The following is a 23,292-nucleotide window of genomic DNA, read 5'->3' on the forward strand; positions in this document are numbered from 1 at the left end:
TGCAAACAGAGTGGAATGCACATCCCAGTAACAATCCCATAATAGCTACCCCTCTATGGGATAAACTTTCACAGAAACAACAAAGTCATACAGCAAACAACTGAAAGAATTACAAAATGCTAATTGGAAAAATAAATGGAGAATAAGACAAGTAACCAGACCTAGTTTTCAATATCAAGTAAGATTTTTTGGGAGGGTACATATGAATGGATCTTAATGTATTTTTTTTTTTTAGTAACAAGAAGATACTAAGAAAAACATCACATTAATAGAATTCACCTAGGCAAAGATTCACTGTTCTAGATCTACTTTCATGGCATCTGTTTTTCTTTTTTACTTTTAAACATTTTTAAATTATTTGAGAGAGACAGAAAGAGGCATGTGTGTGTTTGTGTGTGTCTGTATATATAGAGACAGAGAGACAGACAGAGAATGGGTGTGCCAGGACCTCCAGCCACTGCAAGTGACCTCTATGTACTGCCTTGTGACTTATGTGGGTCCTAGGGAATCGAACCTGGGTCCTTTTTGCAGGAAAGGGCCTTAACAGCTAAGCCATCTCTCCAGCCTGATGAAAGCTTTTTTTTATTTTAAATTTTTACTCATTTATTTGAGAACAACAGAGAGAGAGAGAAAGAGAGAGAGAAAGGGAGAGAGAAGACAAGCCAGGGCCTCCACCCACCGCAAACTCCAGATGTGTGTGCTCCCTTGTGCATCTGGCTAACGTGGGTCCTGGGGAATTGATCCTCAAACTGGGGTCCTTAGGCTTCACAGACAAGTGCTTAAACCGCTAATCCATTTATCCATCCCTGATGGAAGCTTTTTTAAAACAAAATTTGTTACGTGAACAATATTTCTCCTTGCCTCATACAATAAAGAATGCCTTCCTGCGTTCTCACTCTGTTTCTAGGAATCTATGGCATTAAAACCTAAAAACTTAATTAAAACATCAACTTTTCAACTGTTTGGGCCCCTTCCTCAGACAAGACCTGCAATTACTGGTGATCAAATCAGCAGGTGTGGGTTTGCAGAGTTAAGCAAGGGGCAGTTTTGTTTCTGCTTTGTCTCTTGAAGCCAGGCTTAAACCAAGACCATAAAGACAAGAAAGTCCTTCAGAACAAGTATGAGCTTAGAATTTAGGCATGTAAGCAATCTGACTGCTCTTCATGCTTTTTGTCAACTTATTAGTTCAGGAAAAATACTAAATGTTTCAGCATGAATGAAACACACACATACATATACCCTCACACTTTGTAATGTTTTTATTTTGGCTATGGTTACAGAATAAAATAGTGTGCATTGTTTTTAGTGGTCTTATGGTTAGAAGCACACAAACCATCATTAGAGACAGGGTGCTTTTAGAGGAGAATATTAAGATGACACAGAGAGAAGATGAGGTACTTGCTTGAAACTACATTTGGGCACAGTTCTTTGAGTAGGAGGTGTGTAGCCAATAAATAGCATTAACAGTGGAGTCAGCTCTGGCTCCTGGTCTTAAAGCAGCTGATATTTAAAAGAACTTAATAAATTCAATGGAGTTTCTTTGGACAAATGTATTGTTACTTTTGTGTTTAATTATTTGCATAGAACCTGATGAAATATACTTTTTCTAAAGGGAAAACAAATGATTCCTAAGTTGTTTTTTTTTTTTCTAAGTTCTGAACAGCAGTATTAGGAAAAAAGAAAAGTTGATTTTTCCATGATAGTTTCAAATTTTTATTCCTCTCTGTTGAGCCAGGTTCCTTAAAAATATAATGGTACATTAGGAATGCAACCAAGTGTCTAGAAGATAGAGTGAAACAATAAAAGTTTACATACCAATAATGGCAAGAGAAAGTTGTTTCAAAAATTAATTTTGTCATAATTAAGGAGTGTACAATATGCTTTTGTACATTTTAAACGTGCAGCTATTTGACTGGAGACTGGGATCTAAACACCTAAGCCAAAGTTTTCTATAGTATAATTATGTATAATAATTTATTATTGTTTAACTTTCTAATGACAGCTTTCATAAGTATAGACAATAAACCATAATTCTTTTCCCCATGCCCATTCTCCCCCTCTCAAGTCCACCCTCCATTGAATCTCTTCTTCTTTGCAATTAGCCTTAGTCTTTCTTCTGTTTTGATGTCATCATCTTTTCCACATATTATGAAGGCCTTTTCCAGGTAATGCCATGAATAATAAGGGAATTTTATGTCTGGAAGATTGCTTTGTAAGCAGTTCTACCCTTCATGTAACCTAACTGACCCTACATCATGTTATAGAGATATACAGCACACACACACACACACACACACACACACACACAAATATACTGCACTATGAATTTCAAGAACACAAAAGTCTACATGCTAGAGCCTTAAGGAAGCGGCAGGCTTATATGTCTCAAGAACATATGTTAACACATTAAAAGAATACAGAGATTTTTCAGGTTCAATCTATCCAACTACTTCTAACCTCCCCAAAATGCACTCAACATCCAGTTATGGCAGGTTTTAGCAGCACTGAGCTCATAATTACTTCTACTGCTTGGTCAACCATATAGCAATATAACAACCAATATAGCATTGATAACCAAAGTAACAGAAAATATCAGAGTTTATAAATAAACATATTGGATCTGGGAAGTGGCTCGGTGTGCAAAGTACTTGGCAAGCAAACAAGAAAACCTGAGTTCCAATCTCCAGCACCCATATCAAATGCCAGGTGTAGAAGCATGTACTATAACCCCAGCACTGGGGAGGTAGAACAGAGGAGTCCATGCAGGTGCTGAATGGGTGAACTCCAGGTCCACTCAAAGACCCTATTTCATAGGTGGGCAGCAACCAAAGAATATACCTGACATTGACTTCTGGTCTCCACATGCATGTACACCCATGTGAACATACATCTGCAAACACACGTGAGCCCACATGCATATGAACGTGCATTCATACCTGCATCTCAATGAAACCCTTTACAACTGGCACCTAAAATATATCTCAATTCTCCCCTCCATTCATTAATTTTTTTCCTGTTTTCCTTCTGACAGAGACATTGGATTAGAGGTTTAGACACTTAGTAAAGCATTTGAGAAAACAAAGTTGTAAAATGCTTTCAAAATCCAAAAAAAATGTCATGTTTCTTTATGGAAAACCACAGCTTTCCCTTACTGTTGCTGTGTTGCTTTAGTAGGTCACAGAAGTCTTCATGAATAAATGTCTAAAGGTAATAGGATATTAATCACAACATGTTACTTCTTATTCCAATATGATAACTAATCTTAATTGGGACCATAGCATTTCAGATATTTGGTCCTTCTATAGTAATGGAAAACAACCCATCAGGATGCTGGAGTCTCATCTTAAGGGAAATTCTTTTTAAAATGTTTTATTTATTTATTCAGCTTATTTCTTAGTGTGGGAGAGACAGACAGTATGGGTGCAACAGCACCAGGACCTCCAGCACTGCAAACATACTCCAGATGCATGCCCCACTTTGTACATCCACCTTACATGGGTACTGGGGAATCAAACCTGGGTCCTTAGGCTTTGTAGGCAAGCACCTTAACTGCTAAGCCATTTCTCCAACCTGGGAAATTCTTGCTATCATCCACAATGAGCTTTTGATCAGAGAAACATACAAGGTTTCCTAAAAGACAGACAGATTTCTGTCAGAGTACTTGATGACCCACCAAAGATTAGTGGTAAGACCCTAGCTGCAAAAGACACCATATGCAGTTGACACGTAAAACGAAATGGCATTGCTGGAAGCTGGAAGAGAGTAAGTTCCCAGACACTCAGCATGTCTAGTGCCAGAAGGTGCTACATGGGCGACTGGGGGAAAATGACCAATATCTGTTCAAGCATCTAACCTACTTAGCAGCAAATAACCTGTTCTGATGCTCAAACAAGTGCAATAGTGGTATGCAGCCATGGTTGGGAAGCAACTGCTCTTGATTTGGCTAACTGATCTCCTCAGTGGTATGTGACCCATAGCTGGAGCTGGGAAACAAGTCAGAACCATATCCAAACATAAACCCACTCTCCATTATAAAGCTACCATCAATCACGGGCTACAAGAGGGCCTAAACCTATTAAATTCTCTATAAAAAATGTAAGGGTTATCTCATTTGTCCTGGTGCTAACTTACTCTCCGTTGGATAATCTGCATCTCTTTTTCAGATAGATGTAGATCCTAAGGAGAGAGCCACCCCATCATACCTCAAAAGGGCCCCAGCAGAAACTATGAAAAATTGGCCAAACAAGCAAGGGTGCTCTTTTCCTGATGAACCAGACACCAGCACAAAGGGGAAGGAGACAAACATAGAGAAAAATCAACTCCTACCAAATCAGAGAGCCAGAGCCTCAGAGGCCCCCAACACCTCATCACTGAAGCAGACCAAAACAGAGCCAACATGGCTCAGGGAAATTTTGCGGAAGAGGGGGCGGAAAGAATGTCAGAGCCACATGTTGGGTTATGATATGCAGACATTTATCTTACCCATAACTGTGGGTTAACTCCATAATGCACAACCAATATACCTCAACAAGGATGGGCCAACAGGGAGAGGGTAGGTCACGTTAAGCTTAATAATGGTACCAAACTGACTGTATTTGCTGAATACAAACTAATTAATAGGACTTCCGGTTAAGATGGCGGCGTAGGTACCATGCCAAAGCAGCCTGGGGGAAAAAGACCAAAAAAATTCAGCAAAATACACACTTTTACTAAAAAGTGAGGTGTATAGGAAATTGAAGTGGCAGCGGAGAAGTAGAAGAGTTCCAGAGCCTGCACAGGCGGAAAAGCGGCTCCGGCAGCTCAGCCAACCGCCACAGCCACAGCACACCAGAAAGCCGCCAGGCTCGGCTCCAGCCGCAGGAAAAGCCAGGAGTGGCAGCTTTCCCTCACACCGGCGCTCTCTGCAACTCGGGAAACGTGAGGGGAGAGCGGTAGCGAGCAACGGAGGAGCAGACCGTGAGGTAGAAGAACGCTTGGAGCAGCGAGAGAACCAGAGCAGCTGCGGCTCCCTCCCCTCCCCCACTGCCTGAGCCCAGCTCCGGCGAACAGAGCAGCAACCCAGGACACAGACACGCCAACTTGGGCTGACAGTGGGACCCAAGCAGGAGCAGAGTTCAGCAGCAACATCAGCGGCTCCAGCACCAATAACAGTGGACCGAGCAGCAGCAGACCCAGGAGTGGCAGCAGCGGCAGACTCGGCAGCAGCAGCTTCAGGGGGAGCAGCGGCAGTGGACACAGCAGCAGCAGCTTCAGCAGCAGTGGTAGCTCCAGCAGTGGCAGCTACAGCAGCAGCAGAGGCAGCAGCAGCGGTGGGTCCAGCAGCAACACCTTCAGCAGCAGTGGCTACAAACCCAGCAGGGGCAGCTTGAGCACCAGCAGTTCCAGCAGCAGGAGTGCTGATCTGCAGGGCCACACTTTCCAGGCTCAGTTTGCCCCGCAAGAAAAGCAAGTGCCAAGCTCCAGAAATCAGAACAGCAGCCCGACGACACAGGCAGCAACTTGACTGAGACCAAAATCATCCAAGGTAACTGGGATTGCACCAGGGAGGGTCTCACTTGGTCGCAAGCTGACTTGGATCCCTCAACAGACCAGAAATCTTAACCTCTTTGTTGATAGAGGATCTGGTCGTTATAATAAGTACTATTGCATACATACTCGGGGCTGTTTTTGATTGAATGTGTACAGTGTTTAGTTAAATTTTAGAATCTACCTGTATTTTATACCACTCAGCCTGCTTGAATACTCCTATAGCAGAGAAACACAACCCCGAAGAACATCTTTGTAGATACTCTGAGAGTCTTAAGAGCCACACCTAATAACTTAAGGTCCTAACCTGAAAATATATTACATCAAATCAATTGATAAAGCTAAGAATACACAGCTAGCTAGAAAATCCAAGCATTAACTTAATCCAAGATGCAAATATATATACATTATAACACAAGAAACACTAAAAGGCAAGACGATATAAATCCACCTAAAAGTATTAATGCATCAGAAATGTCCTCCAGTGAGAAAGAGTTAGAGGAAATGCCTGAGAAAGAGTTCAAAAGAATAATTATAAATATGTTCAAAGAGGTCAAAGAACACATCAAAACAATCAAAGAAGAAATCAAAGAGGAAATCAAAGTGGAAATCAAAGGAATCAAAGAAGATGCAGGACACCAATTAAATGAAATAAAAAAGGCAATACAAGACATAAATAAGGAAATAGAAATAATAAAGAAAAACCAGTCAGAATTACTAGCAATGAAGAACACAGTTAATGAAATAAAAAACTCTATAGAAAATCTCACCAGTAGGATGGATGAGGGAGAGGACAGAATATCTAAGCTAGAAGACCAGGTGGCAGACCTAATGCAGTCCAACAAAGAGAAAGACAAACTTATAGAAAAGTATGAGTGGGAATTTCAAGATATTCGGGACACTATGAAAAGATCCATATAAGAATACAGGGCATAGTAGAAGGAGAAGAACTCCACTCCACAGGCATAGTAGGCGTCTTCAACAAAATCATAGAAGATAATTTCCCCGAAATTAGGAAAGAGGTGCCAATGCAGATACAGGAAGCCTTTAGAACACCAGCCAGACAAAACCCAGAAAGAACCTCTCCTCACCATATTATAATTAAACTTCCAAACACACACACCAAAGAAAAAATATTGAAAGCAGTTAGAGAGAAAAATCAAGTTACCAACAAAAGCAAGCCCATCAGGATTACAGCAGATTATTCAACACAAACTTTTAAAGCCAGAAGGGCTTGGAGTGATATATTCCAAGTTCTGAAAGATAACAACTGTCAACCAAGGTTACTTTATCCTGCAAAGTTATCCATTCAAATAGATGGAGAAATAAAGACATTCCATGACAAAAGCAGGTTAAAGGAGTATTTGAAGACAAAACCAGCTCTACAGAAAATACTTGATAGAATCCTCTATGCTGAAGAAAAAGAAAAGCACACATATAAGGAACCTAGAAAAAACAAGAAATACTCAAATACTAGTTAACAGAAGAGAGCACAGGTAGAACCAGAAACACAAAAATAAAAAAATGGGAAACATACATACACAAATTTCAATAATATCTCTTAATATCAACGGCCTCAATGCCCCAATGAAAAGACATAGATTTGCAGACTGGGTTAAAAAGCAGGATCCTACAATTTGTTGTCTCCAAGAAACTCACCTTTCTACAAAGGATAGACATTATCTTAGGGTGAAAGGTTGGAAGACGGTATTTCAAACAAATGGGCCTAGAAAACAAGCAGGGGTTGCCATCCTAGTATCAGACAGGGTAGACCTTAGTCCGACGTTAGTCAAGACAGATAAGGAAGGTCACTTTATATTGATTAAGGGCACACTCCAAAAGGAGGACATTACAATCCTAAACATATATGCACCTAACATGGGGGCTCCCAATTTCATCAAACAAACACTATTAGAACTAAGGTCACATATAACACCAAACACAGTGGTGGTGGGTGACTTTAACACCCCACTCTCAATTGACAGGTCATCCCAGGAAAGAATAAACAGAGAGACATCTGGACTAAATAAGGTCATAGAAGGAATGGACTTAACAGATATATACAGGACATTTCATCCAAAGGCTGCAGAATATACATTCTTTTCAGCAGCACATGGAACATTCTCTAAAATAGACCATATATTAGGACACAAAGCAAATCTTAACAAATTCAGGAAAATTGAAATAATTCCTTGTATTCTATCTGACCACAATGGAATTAAACTACAAATCAGTAGCAAGAAAGGCTATAGAGCATACACAAAATCATGGAAACTAAACAATACACTACTAAATGATGAATGGGTCAATGAAGAAATCAAAAAGGAAATCAAAATATTTACAGAGTCAAATGATAATGAGAACACAACATACCGAAATCTCTGGGTCACAATGAAGGCAGTTCTAAGAGGCAAATTTATAGTCGTAAGTGCCTATATTAAGAAATTAGAAAGGTCGCAAGTAAACGACCTAATGCTTCACCTTAAAGCCTTGGAAAAAGAAGAACAAGGTAAACCAAAAATCAGTAAATGGGAAGAAATAATAAAGATTAGGGCACAAATTAATGAAATAGAAACAAAAAGAACAATCCAAAGAATTAATGAAACAAAGAGTTGGTTCTTTGAAAGGATAAACAAGATTGATAAACCCTTAGCAAATCTGAGCAAAAGAAAGAGAGAAGAGACACAAATTAATAAAATCAGAGATGAACAAGGTAATATCACAACAGATTCCAGAAAATTCAAAAAATCATAGGGACATACTATAAAAGCATATACTCCACAAAGTATGAAAATGTGAAACAAATGGATGATTTCCTTGATCTATATGACCTACCTAAATTAAATCAAAATGAGTTTAATCACTTAAATAGACCTATAACAAACATGGAGACCCGAACAGTTATCAATAATCTCCCAACTAAAAAAAAACCCAGGCCCGGATGGATTCACTGCTGAATTTTACCAGACTTTTAAGGAAGAGCTAACATCATTGCTTCTTAAGCTTTTCCAGGAAATAGGAAAAGAAGGAATTCTACCAAACTCGTTCTATGAGGACAGCATCACCCTGATACCAAAACCAGGCAAAGATAGAACAAAAAAAGAAAATTACAGACCAATCTCCCTCATGAGCATAGATGCCAAAATTCTCAACAAAATATTCGCAAACAGAATACAAGAGTATATCAAAAAGATCATTCACCCTGACCAAGTAGGCTTTATCCCAGAGATGCAGGGATGGTTCAACATATGCTAATCTATAAATGTAATACATTACATGAACAGGTTGAAGGACAAAAATCACATGATCATCTCATTAGACGCAGAGAAAGCATTTGCCAAATTCAACATCACTTCATGATAAAAGTCCTACAGAGACTGGGAATAGAAGGAACATATCTCAATATAATAAAGGCTGTTTATGACAAGCCTACAGCCAACATATTTCTAAATGGCAAAAAACTGGAAGCTTTTCCACTAAAATCAGGAACAAGACAAGGGTGACCACTGTCCGCACTTTTATTTAATATAGTTTGGAAGTCTTAGCCATAGCAATAAGGCAAGAGACACACATAAAAGGGATACAAATTGGAAAGGAAGAGACCAAGTAATCATTATTTGCAGGTGACATGATTCTATACATAAAGGACCCTAAAGACTCTACTAGCAAACTGTTAGACCTGATCAAAACCTACAGCCATGTAGCAGGATACAAAATAAGTACACAGAAATCAGTAGCCTTCATATATGCTAACAACAAACACACAGAGGATGAAATCAGAGAATCACTCCCATTCCCAATTGCATCAAAAAAAATAAAGTACCTTGGAATAAACCTAACCAAGGAAGTAAAGAATCTATACAATGAGAACTTTAAAACACTCACGCGAGAAATTGCAGAAGACACTAGAATGTGGAGAAACATCCCTTGTTCCTGGATTGGAAGAATCAATATCGTGAAAATGGCAATCTTACCTAAAGCAATCTACACATTTAATGCAATTCCTATCAAAATTCCAAAGGCTTTCTTCATGGAAATAGAAAAAACAATCCAAAAATTCATTTGGAATCACAAAAAACCTCGAATATCTAAAATAATACTGAGCAACAAAAAAGAGGCTGGTGGTATCACCATACCTGATTTTAACCTATACTACAGAGCCATAGTAACAAAAAAAGCATGGTACTGGCACAAAAACAGACATGTAAATCAGTGGCACAGAATAGAGGAACCAGATGTAAGCCCAAGTAGCTGTAGCCACCTGATACTCGATAAAAATGCCAAAAATACTCATTGGTGTTTTGAAAACTGGATATCTGCAGAAGGATGAAAATAGATTCTTCTCTCTCGCCATGCACAAGAATTAAGTCCAAATGGATTAAAGACCTTAACATCAGACCGGAAACACTGAAACTGCTAGAGGAAAAAGTAGGGGAAACCCTTCAACAAATTGTTCTTGGCAAAGACTTTCTGAATACAACCCCAATTGCTCAGGCAAAAAAACCACAGATTAACCAGTGGGATCTAATGAAATTAAAAAGATTTTGCACTGCAAAGGACACAGTGAAAAAAGCAAAGAGGCAACCTACAGAATGGGAAAAAATCTTCACCAGATATAATTCTGATAGAGGATTAATATCTAGGATATACAAAGAACTCCAAAAGTTAAATAAGGAATCAAACAAGCTTATCAAAAAATGGGCTATGGAGCTAAACAGAGAGTTTTCAAAGGAAGAAATACAAATGGCATATAAGCATCTAAAAAATGTTCTATGTCACTAGTCATCAGGGAAATGCAGATTAAAACTACATTGAGATTCCATCTCACTCCTGTCAGATTGGCCACCATCATGAAAACAAATGATCATAAATGTTCGCGGGGATGTGGAAAAAAAGGAACCCTTCTGCACTGCTGGTGGGAATGCAATCTGGTCCAGCCATTGTGGAAAACAGTGTGGAGGTTCCTAAAACAGCTAGAAATTGATCTACCATATGACCCAGCTATAGCACTCCTAGGCATATATCCAAAGGACTCATCTCATTTCCTTAGAAGTACGTGCTCAACCATGTTTATTGCTGCTCAATTTATAATAGCTGGGAAATGGAACCAGCCTAGATGTCCCTCAACAGATGAGTGGATAATGAAGATGTGGCACATTTATACAATGGAGTTCTACTCAGCGGCAAAGAAAAATGAAGTTATGAAATTTGCAGAAAAATGGATGAACCTGGAAAGTATTATACTAAGTCAGGTAACCCAGGCCCAGAAAGCCAAGCGCCACATGTTCTCTCTCATATGTGGATCCTAGCTACAGATGACTGGGCTTCTGCGTGAGAATGTAAATACTTAGTAGCAGAGGCCAGTAAGGTAAAAAGGAGACATAAAGGGTAGAGAAAGGAAGGGAGGAGGATACTTAATAGGTTGATATTGTATATATGTAATTACAATGATTGTAATGGGGAGGTAATATGATGGAGAATGGAATTTCAAATGGGAAAGTGTGGGGGTTGGGAGGGAGGAAATTACCATGGGATATATTTTATAATCATGGAAAATGTTAATAAAAATTAAAAAAAAACTAATTAATAAAAAAAATTAAAAAGCACAAATGAATGTCAGGAAAACCCAATTCTTTTCTACAGATACTTCTTCTACCTATGGCCATACCACTCAGAATACAAATAATTCTTGTGGTGTTTATAACAAACCAAAGTATGAGAAATCAGACTTATAAAGGATCAAATCATAGGAAACTTCCTATAATACAAAAAGCAGATCTTCTGCTCCCAGTTTTTCTAAACAAACTAACAATAATATAGCTCTAACTGCCACCTCCATATTTTTTATACTGTAACCCCAAGCAAGCATACATGAACATCTTAACAGTTAACTTCAGCTGTGAAAATTCCACTTCCTTTGGAGGAAACATGTTGGAGTAGTTGTGCCCTGTCAGACACAGCGATTTACAGCGCTCAGAAATCATTACACAAATATAAAACAGAAAAATTAAAATAATTCTCTTGTTTCTATACCTTTTTTTGTTTTACATTCTCTCAGTTTGATTTATTATTTAGCTTTTAACCTGTATCTCCCAAATGCAGTGCCTGTAGTTTCATATCTTCCATAGTAAGATGCTACATGTGTTTAACTAGATTTTTTTATTATTGTACATTGAGATTTTTTTTCTAGAATATATATTTTCGATAACAATACTTCACCAAACTTATATTTTGAAAATCCAATCCTAAGCTGAGAATTATCTGTTTATTCTTTTAATAGAGGTTTTTGTAGCTTCAAATTAACAAAATCAGAAATGAAAAGGGACATCAATGAAATCAGAAGAATTGCTGGGCATGGGGGTGCACGCATTTAATCCCAGCACTTGGGAGGCAGAGGTAGGTGGACCATCATGAGTTCGAGGCCACCCTGAGGTTACATAATAAATTCCAGGGCCTGCGTTAGAGTGAGACCCTACCCTGAAAAACCAAAAAAAAAAAAAAAAAAAAAAAGATAGAGAGAGAGAAAAAGAAAGAAATTGGAAGAATCATCAGGATATACTTCCAAAACCTCTACTCCACAAAATTGAATAGTACAGATGAAAGGGATGAATTCCTAGACACATAGCACTTTCCAAACTAAACTCAGAGCAGATTAATCTCCTAAACAAACCTGTTACATCCATGGAGATTGAAAAGGTAATCAAAAGCCTCCACAAAAAGTAAAGTCAAGAACTGGATGGCTTTTCAGCTGAATTCTACCAAACCACCATTGAAGAACTGAAATCACTTTTTCTCAAACGTTTCTGCATAATCAGAGACCAGGGAATTTCTTGACTCCTTTTATGAAGTGAGAATAACTCTAATACCAAAACTAGACAGAGATGCAACAAGAAAAGAAAACTTTAGGCATATATCCCTAATGAACTTAGATGCAAAAATCCTTTCAAACTGAACTCAACAACACATAAAAAGCATTATCTATCTTGATCAAGTAGGCTTCATCCCAGAAATGCAGGGATGGTCTGATATATGGAAATCAGTCAACATAATATACCACATGAATAAACTTAACCATAAAACCACATGATCATCTAAATTAATGCAGAGAAGGCCTTTGACAAAATAAAACACCACTTCATGGTCAAAACACTGCAAAGAATAGGCATGGGGGATTATATATTGACATAATAAAGGCTATATATAAAGCTCCTACGTCCCAAGAAGAATACTTAATGGGGAAAACCTCAAGGGAAAAACTGAGATCAGGAACAAGACAGGGCTGCCCACTCTCACACTACTCTTCAACACAGTACTAGGAGTACTACCTTAAGCAATAAAACAGGAGAACGAAATAAAAGGGATTCAAATTGGAAAGGAAGAAGTCATGTTAGCCCTATTTGCAGATGACATGATCCTATATATAAGTGACCTGTAAGTCTTCATCTCTAAATTTCTAAAGGTGATAAGTTCCTCCAGCAAAGTGGCATAATTGAAGACCCAGACCTTAGATCAACTAACTACTGCTACTTATCTTTGACAAAGGTCAATAATGTAGACTGGAGAAAAGACAGCATCTTCAACACAGGTTGTTAGACAAATTGGATGACCATATGCAGAGAAGTGAAAGCAGACCCACTCATTTTGCCAAACACAAAAAGCAAGTCTAAATGGTTTAAAGACCTCAATATAAGACCTGAAACTCTTCAACTACTGGCAGAAAAAATAGGAGGCACTGTCCATGATATGGGACTGGGAAATGACTTCATGAACAAAAGCCCAGTTGCCCAGGGAATTAAACAAGCACTCAACTAATGGGATCTCACTAAGCTAAAAAGCTTTTGCACATACAAATATACCCTTGGTGGAGCCAATAAACTACCCAATGAGTGGGAGAAAATCTTTGCCAGCTATACCTCAGACAGAAGCCAAATATCTAGAATCTACAAAGAATCCAAACAACTAAATAATAATAATAATAATAATAATAATAAAACCTACTCCAAAAGTGGGGCAGAAAACTGAATAGGGAGTTCTCAGAGGAAGAATTACAAATGGCTAACACACATTTAAGAAAATGTTCAACATCTCCAACCCTTAGGCAAATACAAATTTAAAAAAAAACTATGAATAAACCCCAGTAATAATAGCAAACACTAAAAAAATCAAATGCAAACAAATATTGGTGAGGATGAGGAGAAACAGGAAGAGTCATTCACTGTTGGAATGTAAGCTGGTACAACCCCTATGGAAATCAATATTGAGACTCCTGAAAAGGATGAATATAGAGTTACTAACAGACTCTCTTATTCCATTACTGGGAATTCACCCTAAAAGCTACACATCTCAGCTCAGACATATTTGCTCAACCATTTTTATAGCTGTTCAAATCATGATAGCTAAGAACTGGAATCAATCCAGGTATCTATCATTGGATACATGTATAATCAAGATGTGGTATATCTACACAATGGAATTCTACTCAGCACTAATAAAAATTGATATAATCAAATTTGTAGAGAAATGGTCAAATTTGTAACAGACCATTCTAAGCAAACTCGCACAACCACAGAAAGACAATCATTGCATTGTCTCACTCCTCTGCAGTTCCTAACCTGGATCAGCCCAATTTGCTGACATACCACGCATCTTGAGTCCTGGACAATAGGGAGGGTAGGGCTTGGGTGGAATGGAAAGGGTGGGAGGGATACAAAAATGAATCCAAATTGAACTTGTAGCATAGAATCCTATATCCTGGAATTTATACTAAAAGTTGGAACCTTCAAGGGGACCTCAGGGGGAGCACCTGAATCAAAAGTCCCTGGACAGCGTGCGACGAAACTTAGTATCAAATTTTCCTGTTTTTGTTTCTTCTCTTTTTCTTTTCTCTTGGCACTGGCCTGTAGTTCCCTGTACCATCTACAATGAGCTGTTGATCAGAGAGACCTACTAGATCTCCCAGAATAAACAAGACAGACTTCTGTCAGAGCACTTGCTTACCCACCAGAGGTCAATGGTAAGACCCTACTGCTATTAGCACAGACCATGGAGAGACCTGGTTAGGATCTAGAAGAAAGCCAGTCCCCAGACAATGAGCTCATCTAGTGCTGGAAGACACTACATAAGCTACCATGGGAACGTGACCAATATCTGTCCAAGCAACTTAAAGTCTAAGTGACTCAGAAGCAAGCAACCTGAAATGATGCTCATACAAGTGCAATAGTGGCATACAGCCATGGTGGGTAACTGACTGCTCTTGGCTTGGCTAACACATCCACTCAGTGGAAAGGGAACTGTGTCTGGAACTGGGAAAAGTCAGAATCATATCAAGATAACAATTCTGCTTTCTACTGTCAAGCTCTCACTAATCTTGGGCTTTAAGCGGGTCTACACACTTTAAAGTCTCTCTAAATTAATAATGGTCATCCCATTTAACTTGTGCTGACTTCACTCTCCATTAGATAATCTGCTTCTATTTTTCAGAGGGGCGCTGGACCTGAGGAGAAAAATGACTCAGTGCACTCCACCCTGGCCCCAGATGAAACCACAGAGGAATTGTGGAAATGAGCAAGAGTGCTGTTTTCTTAGTGAATCTGATATCAGCACAAGGGTGAAGGAGATAGATACTGAGGACACTCCACACCTACCAAACCAGAGATTCAGAGACTGATAAGTGCCTATCACTGAAATTGACCTAAAATGTACCTAACATGGCTCAGGGAATTTTGTGGAAGAGGGGACAGAAAGATTTTTAGAGCCACGAGTTGAAACATTTTGCACAGAGATATTGCCTCTCCCCCATTACTGACTGCTACCCCCATAGTGTATGACACACAGTCCCCATGGGGTTGACCTGCATCCCCAACGAGAAAGGCCTCTTCAGAAAAGGGGCAGGGATAAGGGAAAGGATGGTATTAACATGTGTTGGTTATATACTAAATGTGTCCATACCTAATAAAAATAAACTTAAAAACATTTTTTAAGGAGAATGTAAGATCCAAAGGAAAGACAAGAGAGCTTTGGAATACTGTCTTCCAGACATTAAGTGGTTGTTGCATTCATGACTTCACATTGGGTGATGCTATCTACCCAAGACCTGTATAATATGAAAGTAAAAATATTGATGACATGAAAATAAAAGAAGGACTAGCTGAAAAGATAATAGGGCTCAGTGAAAGGGGAAAAAGTAAGGTGATTCAAAGGGATTCTGATCAAGGTACATTGTGTATATGAATGGAGGTTGTCAATAAAAAAAGTTAACAAAAAGGGCTGGAGAAATGGCTTAGCAGTGAAGTGCTTGCCTGTGAAGCCTAAGGACACTGGTTTGAGGCTTGATTCCCTAGGACCCAAGTTAGCCAGATGCACAAGGGGGTGCACATGTCTGGAGTTCATTTGCAGTGGCTGGAAGCCCTGGCGCGCCCATTCTCTCTCTCTCTCTCTGCCTCCTTCTCTCTGTCTGTCACTCTCAAGTAAATAAATAACAAAACAAAACAAAACAAAACAAAACAAAACAAAATAAAATAAAATAAAATAAAATAAAATAAAATAAAATAAAATAGTTAACAAAAAGAGAGTGAGCTTGGAAATTCCTTCCAAAAAGCATGATAGGATTACAAGTGGGGCTGTGTTTAACCTATAGTTCCTTCTAGAGAAAATGGACATTTTAATGAGCTCTAGAAAGTCTATAAGTATTTTTAAATAAAAAATTATAAAAATAGAAAATGTCAATAATAGTAATTAATTATATTAAATTCTGGCAAGAATGGTACTCTAAAAATGCTACTTATGTAATGTTGATAATTATGTTTAAATCTTCCTTTCTTTGATGATTTTATATATAGTTTTTCTATAGATTACTGAGAAGAGAGTATATCTATATAAATTGGCGATAAAAATATATTTTGTAATTCATATATTTTAATTATAAAAAGATTGTAATTATAAAAAGATATAATCTTCTTAAAATGGATGAATTCATATTTATGAAATGAACTTCTTTGTTACTGAACTATATTTATCCCTGGTCTTTACACTGAAATGTATATTGTTAGATATAATCATTTAAATTTCCTTTTTATTAATTCTAAGATGGTATACAAATTTTTACCTTTTAATTTTAAAGTATTTATAGTTTAAAATAAAGACAGAATAAATTTGGTTCTTACAATCTAACAATCTCTGTCTTTGAAGTGTTTACATCATTTATATTTATTGTGGTAACTGATATGCTTAAATTTAAGGTGATATGATATTGTTATTATTTTATATTTATCTCATCTGTTGTTTTTCCACATCTTACACTGTTTTCTACCAAATTTGGGATTATATTATGGCTTAATTTTTTTTTATTAGCTATCCTTGACTTGTTATCTTAGTGTCTACAGGATAGGAAATTTTCTTGCCACAAAGAGTATCAGGACTATTCCTTTAATCTTCTTAATTGTTTTTATTTTTTTCTGGCCTCAGGTAGTTTCTTTCTTCTTTTTTTAATTTTTTATTTATTGTTTTTATTGACAACTTCCATGATGTAAGCAATATCCTATGGTAATTCCCTCCTTAACCCAACTTTCCCCTTTGAAACTCCAATCTCCTTCATATTCACTCCCCCTTTCAACTAGTCTCTTTTGTTTTGATGTCATCATCTTTTCCTCCTATTACGACTGTCTTGACTAGGTATTATCAGGCACTGTGAGTTCATAGGGATCCAGGCCATTTTGTGTCTAGAGGAGCACATTGTAAGGAGTCCTACCCTTCCTTTGGCTCACAATTTTTCTGCCACCTGATCCGCAATGGTCCCTGAGCCTTAGAAAGTGTGATCGAGATATTTTCAGTGCTGAGCACTCCTCTGTCACTTCTCAGCACCATGATGCCTTCTGAGTCATCCCAACTTCTAAACTTACAGACAAAAAGCCATGATAATTCCCTCCCTTCCCCCACTTTCCCCTTCACAAGTCCACTCTCCATCCTTCTGTCTATTAGTCTATCTTTTATTTTTATGTCATTGTCCTTTTCTCCTATTAGGGCGGTCTCATGAAGATATTGCTAGGCACTGTGAGATCATGGATATAAAGGCCGATTTCTGTCTGGACAGGTGCAGTGGAGCATGAGCCCTGGAGGGTTTGGTAGAGATGCTTCAGTGTGGACACTCCTCTGTCAATTCTTCTCAGCATTATGTTGCCTCCTGGTCATCCCAGTGGTCACCACCATCATGTCCATATCCTAGGGTCCTCTCTTGATCCCACTGCAGCAAAGTTTCACAGGAAATTCTATTCTAGGAAATTTTAAATTTCCATCATTTCTGGCTTCCTGGGCACTCTCCTCCTAGCCCCTAAGCATGGTGGCACAGGCCAGAGTCTGCGACCCAAAGTCTCTTTCTTCTTTTTTTAAACAGGAGCTTTTAAAAAATGTTTTATTTATTTAGTATTTGCAAACACACACACACACACACACACACACACACACACACAGATACAGAGAAAGAGAGACAGACAGAGACAGAATGGGCAAGCTAGGGCCTTCAGCCACTGCAAACAAACTTCAGACACATGTGCCCCATGTGCATCTGGCTTACATGGGTTCTGGTGAGTCAAAGTGGGGTTCTTTGGCTTTGTAGGTAAATGCCTTAACCGCTAAGCCATCTCTCCAGACCCCTCAGGTAGTTTCTTCACTGCATGAGATAATCATTTAGCTATTAATACTTTTCAGATCTCTAGATCTGCATCTCTTTATAGTTGTCTCTTGTTTTTATATATTATTCTGTTACTTGTATCTATGCTATCTTTTTGGATTCTTATTTAAAATCTTGACTGTTGAGATCAAAGTAGGGTAGCCTGTGTCCCTGCTCTATTTTTGGTAGAAAGCTGAGGCAATCAAAGTATTCATCACATTTCTTTTCTGCCATAAGGAAATCACTGTCCTTCATCTTCTGACATACAGTGTCTTGAAAATTACCCTTTCACATGTTTTGTCTGGTGCTTTGGTGATTGCTTTCAGGTTGGCGGATGTTGCAGTCAACTTCAAATTGCCAGCAGAAATCACCTGACCAAAGGCAGTTTATGGGAGAAAAGGGGTTTATTTTGGTTTATATACATGAGGGGAAGCTCTATGATGGCAGGGGAAAACAAAGGCATGAGAAGAGGGTGGACATCAACTCCTGGCCAACATCAGGCGGACAACAGCAGCAGGAGAGTGTACCAAACACTGGCAAGGGGAGGCTGACTATAACACTTATAAGCCCGCCCCACAATACACTAACTATAGGAGGCTACAGTTCACAAACTGCCACAAGCTGGGAAGCTGGCATTCATAACATAACTTTAACATGGGTACTGGGGAATCGAACCCGAGTCCCTAGGATTTGCAGGCTAGTACTTTAATCACTAAGCCATTTCTCCATGCCCCAACTTTACTTTTTAAATAACATGAACCAGCACCAGGAGTATTTTAATTCCCAGAATATTAGCTGAATGCTCTCCCTGGCTACTAATGGTATAGGGCCTAAATTGAATCACTCTTTAAATGTGGATATCTTCTATGCCTCTATTAATGCAACCCAAGTAAAGTTAAGAAGTTTTTATTATCATTTTTTCTTTTCTTTCTTTCTTTTTTTTTTTTTTTTTTTTTTTTTGTTTTTGAGGTAGAGTCTCATTCTAGCTCAGGCTGACCTGGAATTCACCATGTAGCCTCAGGATGCCCACAAACTCACGGTGATCCTCCTACCTCTGCCTCCTGAGTGCTAAGATTAAAGGTGTGTGCCACCATGCCTGGATCTTTCTTCCTTTTTATGAAATAGTCTCATTCTGTAGCCCAGACTAGCCTAGAATTTATATATCCTAGATTATCCTTGAACTCATGGTGAGGCTCCTACCTCAGCTTCCCAAGTGTTTGGATTTCAGATGTTAGTCACCAAATATTTCTCAACTTTGTACTTTTGAGCAATTATAATCAGTTTTTAAAAACAGTTTTTAAAGTTTATTTATTTATTTTAAAGAAAGAGGGAGATGGAGAGAGAGAGAAGCTGAGATAGAGAGTGAGAGAGAATGGGTATGCCATGGCCTCTAGTTACTGCAAATGAACTCCACCTGGCCAAAGAAACAATGCTATTACAAACACAGCTAGAAATGTACTGAAGAGAATTTATTTGTGTGGTACTCTGCAGGCTGCCAATGGCAGCAGATAACTTTAGCCACTAAGAAAAAACTTGCATTGGAGAAGTAGACCTTTTTATGTTAGTACATTTCTCCCTAGAGGTAAACAAGGGCTTCCAAAGGACATCTATTCTTTGAGGTCAGTTAGAGAATTATTGCTGCAGAGTACTAAACAGTACTTCATTAACCTAACTGAGATAATGTATATCTGCAATGCATTCATTATGCCAGGGTCTAATTTATCTTTTCAGCACACACTCCTTTCTATGCATACCCAGGGTCATGAGAGCTTGAGAATAACCAACACTGTTTCTCTCTGAATTTCCAATGCTACAACTATAAGCCTTGGTGAGTTAAATCCTTGTGAGCCTGAACTGCACCAGCATACTCTCTCTCTCAACAATTATAGAGAGCTAGTGTCTGATAGTTCTCAGAAGTCAGAATGGGAGGAAAGTCATTGAAAAGTTAAATCAACACCCCACCAGTCATCAACATAATAAGCTCATCTAAAAAGAAACATTTAAAATGTTATTTCTATACAGTTTTTTAGAAATTATTTATTTGAGAGACAGAGGCAGATGGAGAGAGAGAGAGAAGCTGAGACAGAGTGCAAGAGAACGGATATGCCATGTCTTGTAGTTACTGCAAATGAACTCCAGATGCATGTGCTACCTTGTATATCTGGCTTTACACGAGATGGAGAATTGAACTTGAGTCCTTAAGCTTTGTAAGTAAGTGCCTTAACCACTAAGCAATCTCTCCAGCCCACTATACAGTTTTTAAACAGTCAATATGTTCTTGTTCAATTTTCTAAAGCAGGAGTCTTTAATTACCAAAGGGGAATAAAAACTAAGATTCATTGAATTGTTTCTATTTTATACCACCAAAAAGATTCTCTAGGACAGGAAACCAATGGGCTCCCAAGAGAACCTCCACTTGTCTTGAAGAGTGGATATACACATCAATATTTCTTTCTAATAACTAGGCTTATCCCCTTTTATTCAAACTGTTCTCACATTTGTTTGGAGAATCTGTTCTATCTTACAGATGGAGAATACTGGGGAGAAATAGGATACAAAAATACATCAACAATACAGATCTGGGCTGGAGAGATGGCTCAGAGGTTTGGGCACATGCCTGCAAAGCCTAACAACCCTGGTTCAATTCCCTCGTACTCATATAAAGCCAGATGCACAAAGTGGCACAATGACCTGGAATTTATTTGCAACAGCTGGAAGCCTTGGAACATCTATCTATTTTCTCTATTTTGCTACTCTCTATCTTTCTCTACTTGAAAATAAATACACACACACACACACACACACACACACACACACACACACACACATATATATATATATATATTTTTTAATTATTAGAGAGCCAACTGTCTACCATGAGATGGGTCTCCTCCACCTCATCTGCCCAGGCCCAGAAGTCATTACAGAGGAAGAAATAACTCAGATACTGCTCTCAGCACTAGCCTGAAAACCAGTTCCAGGGAAACGGTGATAGACACTGTGGTCACTCAAACGATCCAGAGGCTACAGAGAAAGAAATACCCTATCTTGCCCATCAAGGCTCAGGTAAGGGGAGTGGGTGAAGATTGTAAAAACCTCAGGGTGAGTATTAATAGCCTGAGGCAAGGTGTTTTCCCCCTGACTGACTATGGCCTCTTAGTTCCCATAATGAAAACCCCACCTAAGAAGACCCTCAGCAGCACTGGGGTGGAGGGAGCAGGGGCATAAGAATATCACCATTTTCACAGATCTGCAAGGCAAGCCTGAGACTACTTAGTGAATTCTAGGTCAGCTTGGGCAAGAGTGAGACTCTACCTCAAAAATTTTAAAATAAATAAATAAGAAAGAATTAGTTTTGGTCCTAGTAAAGATCTTGACCTAAAGTAGCCTAAACTCACCAAAGCTCAATGCTATGAGTCTCATAGATCTGAACACAGTGATGATAACTAATGTCAGGCCAGTTCTCCCATGAAATCAAAACACAGTGATCCATCCAAACATGAAAGCATAGGGATTACCATGGATCCCTCTGAGGAAGCAGCAGGGTGGGGTTACAGTGGTCAGTTCGCTATAATATGCAATCAAGAATCTTATTCAATAAACAACCCAGTTTGCTACTTATTTCATTACCCTCAACTTATTTCATTCTTTTCAATATTTGGGAGTAGATTTTTTTAAAAAATATTTTATTTATTTATTAGAGAGAGAGAGATAGAGGAAGAGGCAGAGAGAAAGAGATTATGGGCATGCCAGGGCTTCTGGCCACTGCAAAGACTCCAGATGCAGGTGCCACTTTGTGCATCTGCCTTATATAGATACCAGGAATCAAACTCACATCTCCGCGCTCTGAAGGCAAAGTGCCTTAACTGATTAGCCATCTCTCCAACCCTGTTAATAGTTTAATTAAAGGTACACAGTTAAAATAAGACGGCTTCCTGAAGATGGTAAAATGTAGCCTGCAATGTGTATATGATGACATTACACCAGCTATTTGCAGCACAGCTGAAACGAAGTTGGGGAAACAGCATAGTGTGAGCACACTTGCTCAGCATGCACAAAGTACTGGGTTTGATCCCCAACATCGATGACAAGTAATAATAAACTATGAATATAAAAAACTATGCAGTTCAAGTTTCCACACTGAATACTGGAGGATTCACTGAATCTGGGTCTTCATGCTGTAGGAATTCATAACAGGATATGGTAGTTGTGTGGGTGCTGAGTTTATAGCTGACCTCATTCTTCCACTATACATTTTCTTAGTTAGGTAGCCTTGGCTTTAGCCTAACAATGCTTGACAATGAACCTCTGGTATTGAGCCACATTTCCTATAAGCAAATTTTTGTGTAATTCACCTTTTATATGCAATTATTCAAGGAGATTGCACTCATCTGGCAACTGATTTCTGTTTGCATAAGCAAGCTGATGAAAAATCAAAAGTGTGAGTTCCCCAGGTATTTTGTGAGAAGACATTTAGAATGAATTCTTTAACTGTTCTGAAATAGATCATTATGAAACCTGATTTCATGTATGCAAGTAGAGACAAGTAGAGACATAAAGCTGACAGCAAGAGTGGTGGCTACTTTTTTAATAAATGCATGGGGCATTGTTTTCAGCTTTCCACTTACTGCTCAGCCTGATTACCAAGCATCTGCTATTCAAAGACATTCTACATAAACTATAAAATGAATTGCTTCACATCAAATAAGATATCTCCAAGGAGATAAACTTCAAGGAAAATGTGGAACTCTATACAAGAAAAACTCCCTGGAAATTCATTTTTAGGAGATTATCATGTCTCTGCATGAAGGAGTAATAAGGAAGGAGTTGAAGTTACAATAAAGACAATGAAACCAGTATAACAGATGAGGGTAGGTATCTCCATCTGGTAGTTCCAGGTGGGGAGGGGAGGATAATGTGCACTCTCAAGGTTTAGGAGTAGAAGGCTGCTTAGAAAAAGCTAAGGCAACAGTACTGGAGCACAGATACTACAGGCTCATTCTAAAGTTGATTTTTCTATTGCCATTGACTTTAAGACTTGCTCATGTTGACAAAACTATGTTCTCAAAACGCCCATTTTGCTTCCCAACACTACACTGAAC

At 38.5% G+C, this 23,292-nt stretch overlaps 1 protein-coding gene across 7 annotated transcripts in view; it reads right to left on the reverse strand.

Moving 5' to 3' along the window:
* Nucleotides 1–23,292, reverse strand: part of Pde1c (phosphodiesterase 1C) — a 782,675-nt gene that overhangs the window by 34,444 nt on the left and 724,939 nt on the right. The gene's annotated exons all lie outside the window — the stretch shown is intronic.

Source organism: Jaculus jaculus, chromosome 16 (assembly GCF_020740685.1).
Source record: "Jaculus jaculus isolate mJacJac1 chromosome 16, mJacJac1.mat.Y.cur, whole genome shotgun sequence".
In the NCBI taxonomy this organism is placed as follows: domain Eukaryota; kingdom Metazoa; phylum Chordata; class Mammalia; order Rodentia; family Dipodidae; genus Jaculus; species Jaculus jaculus.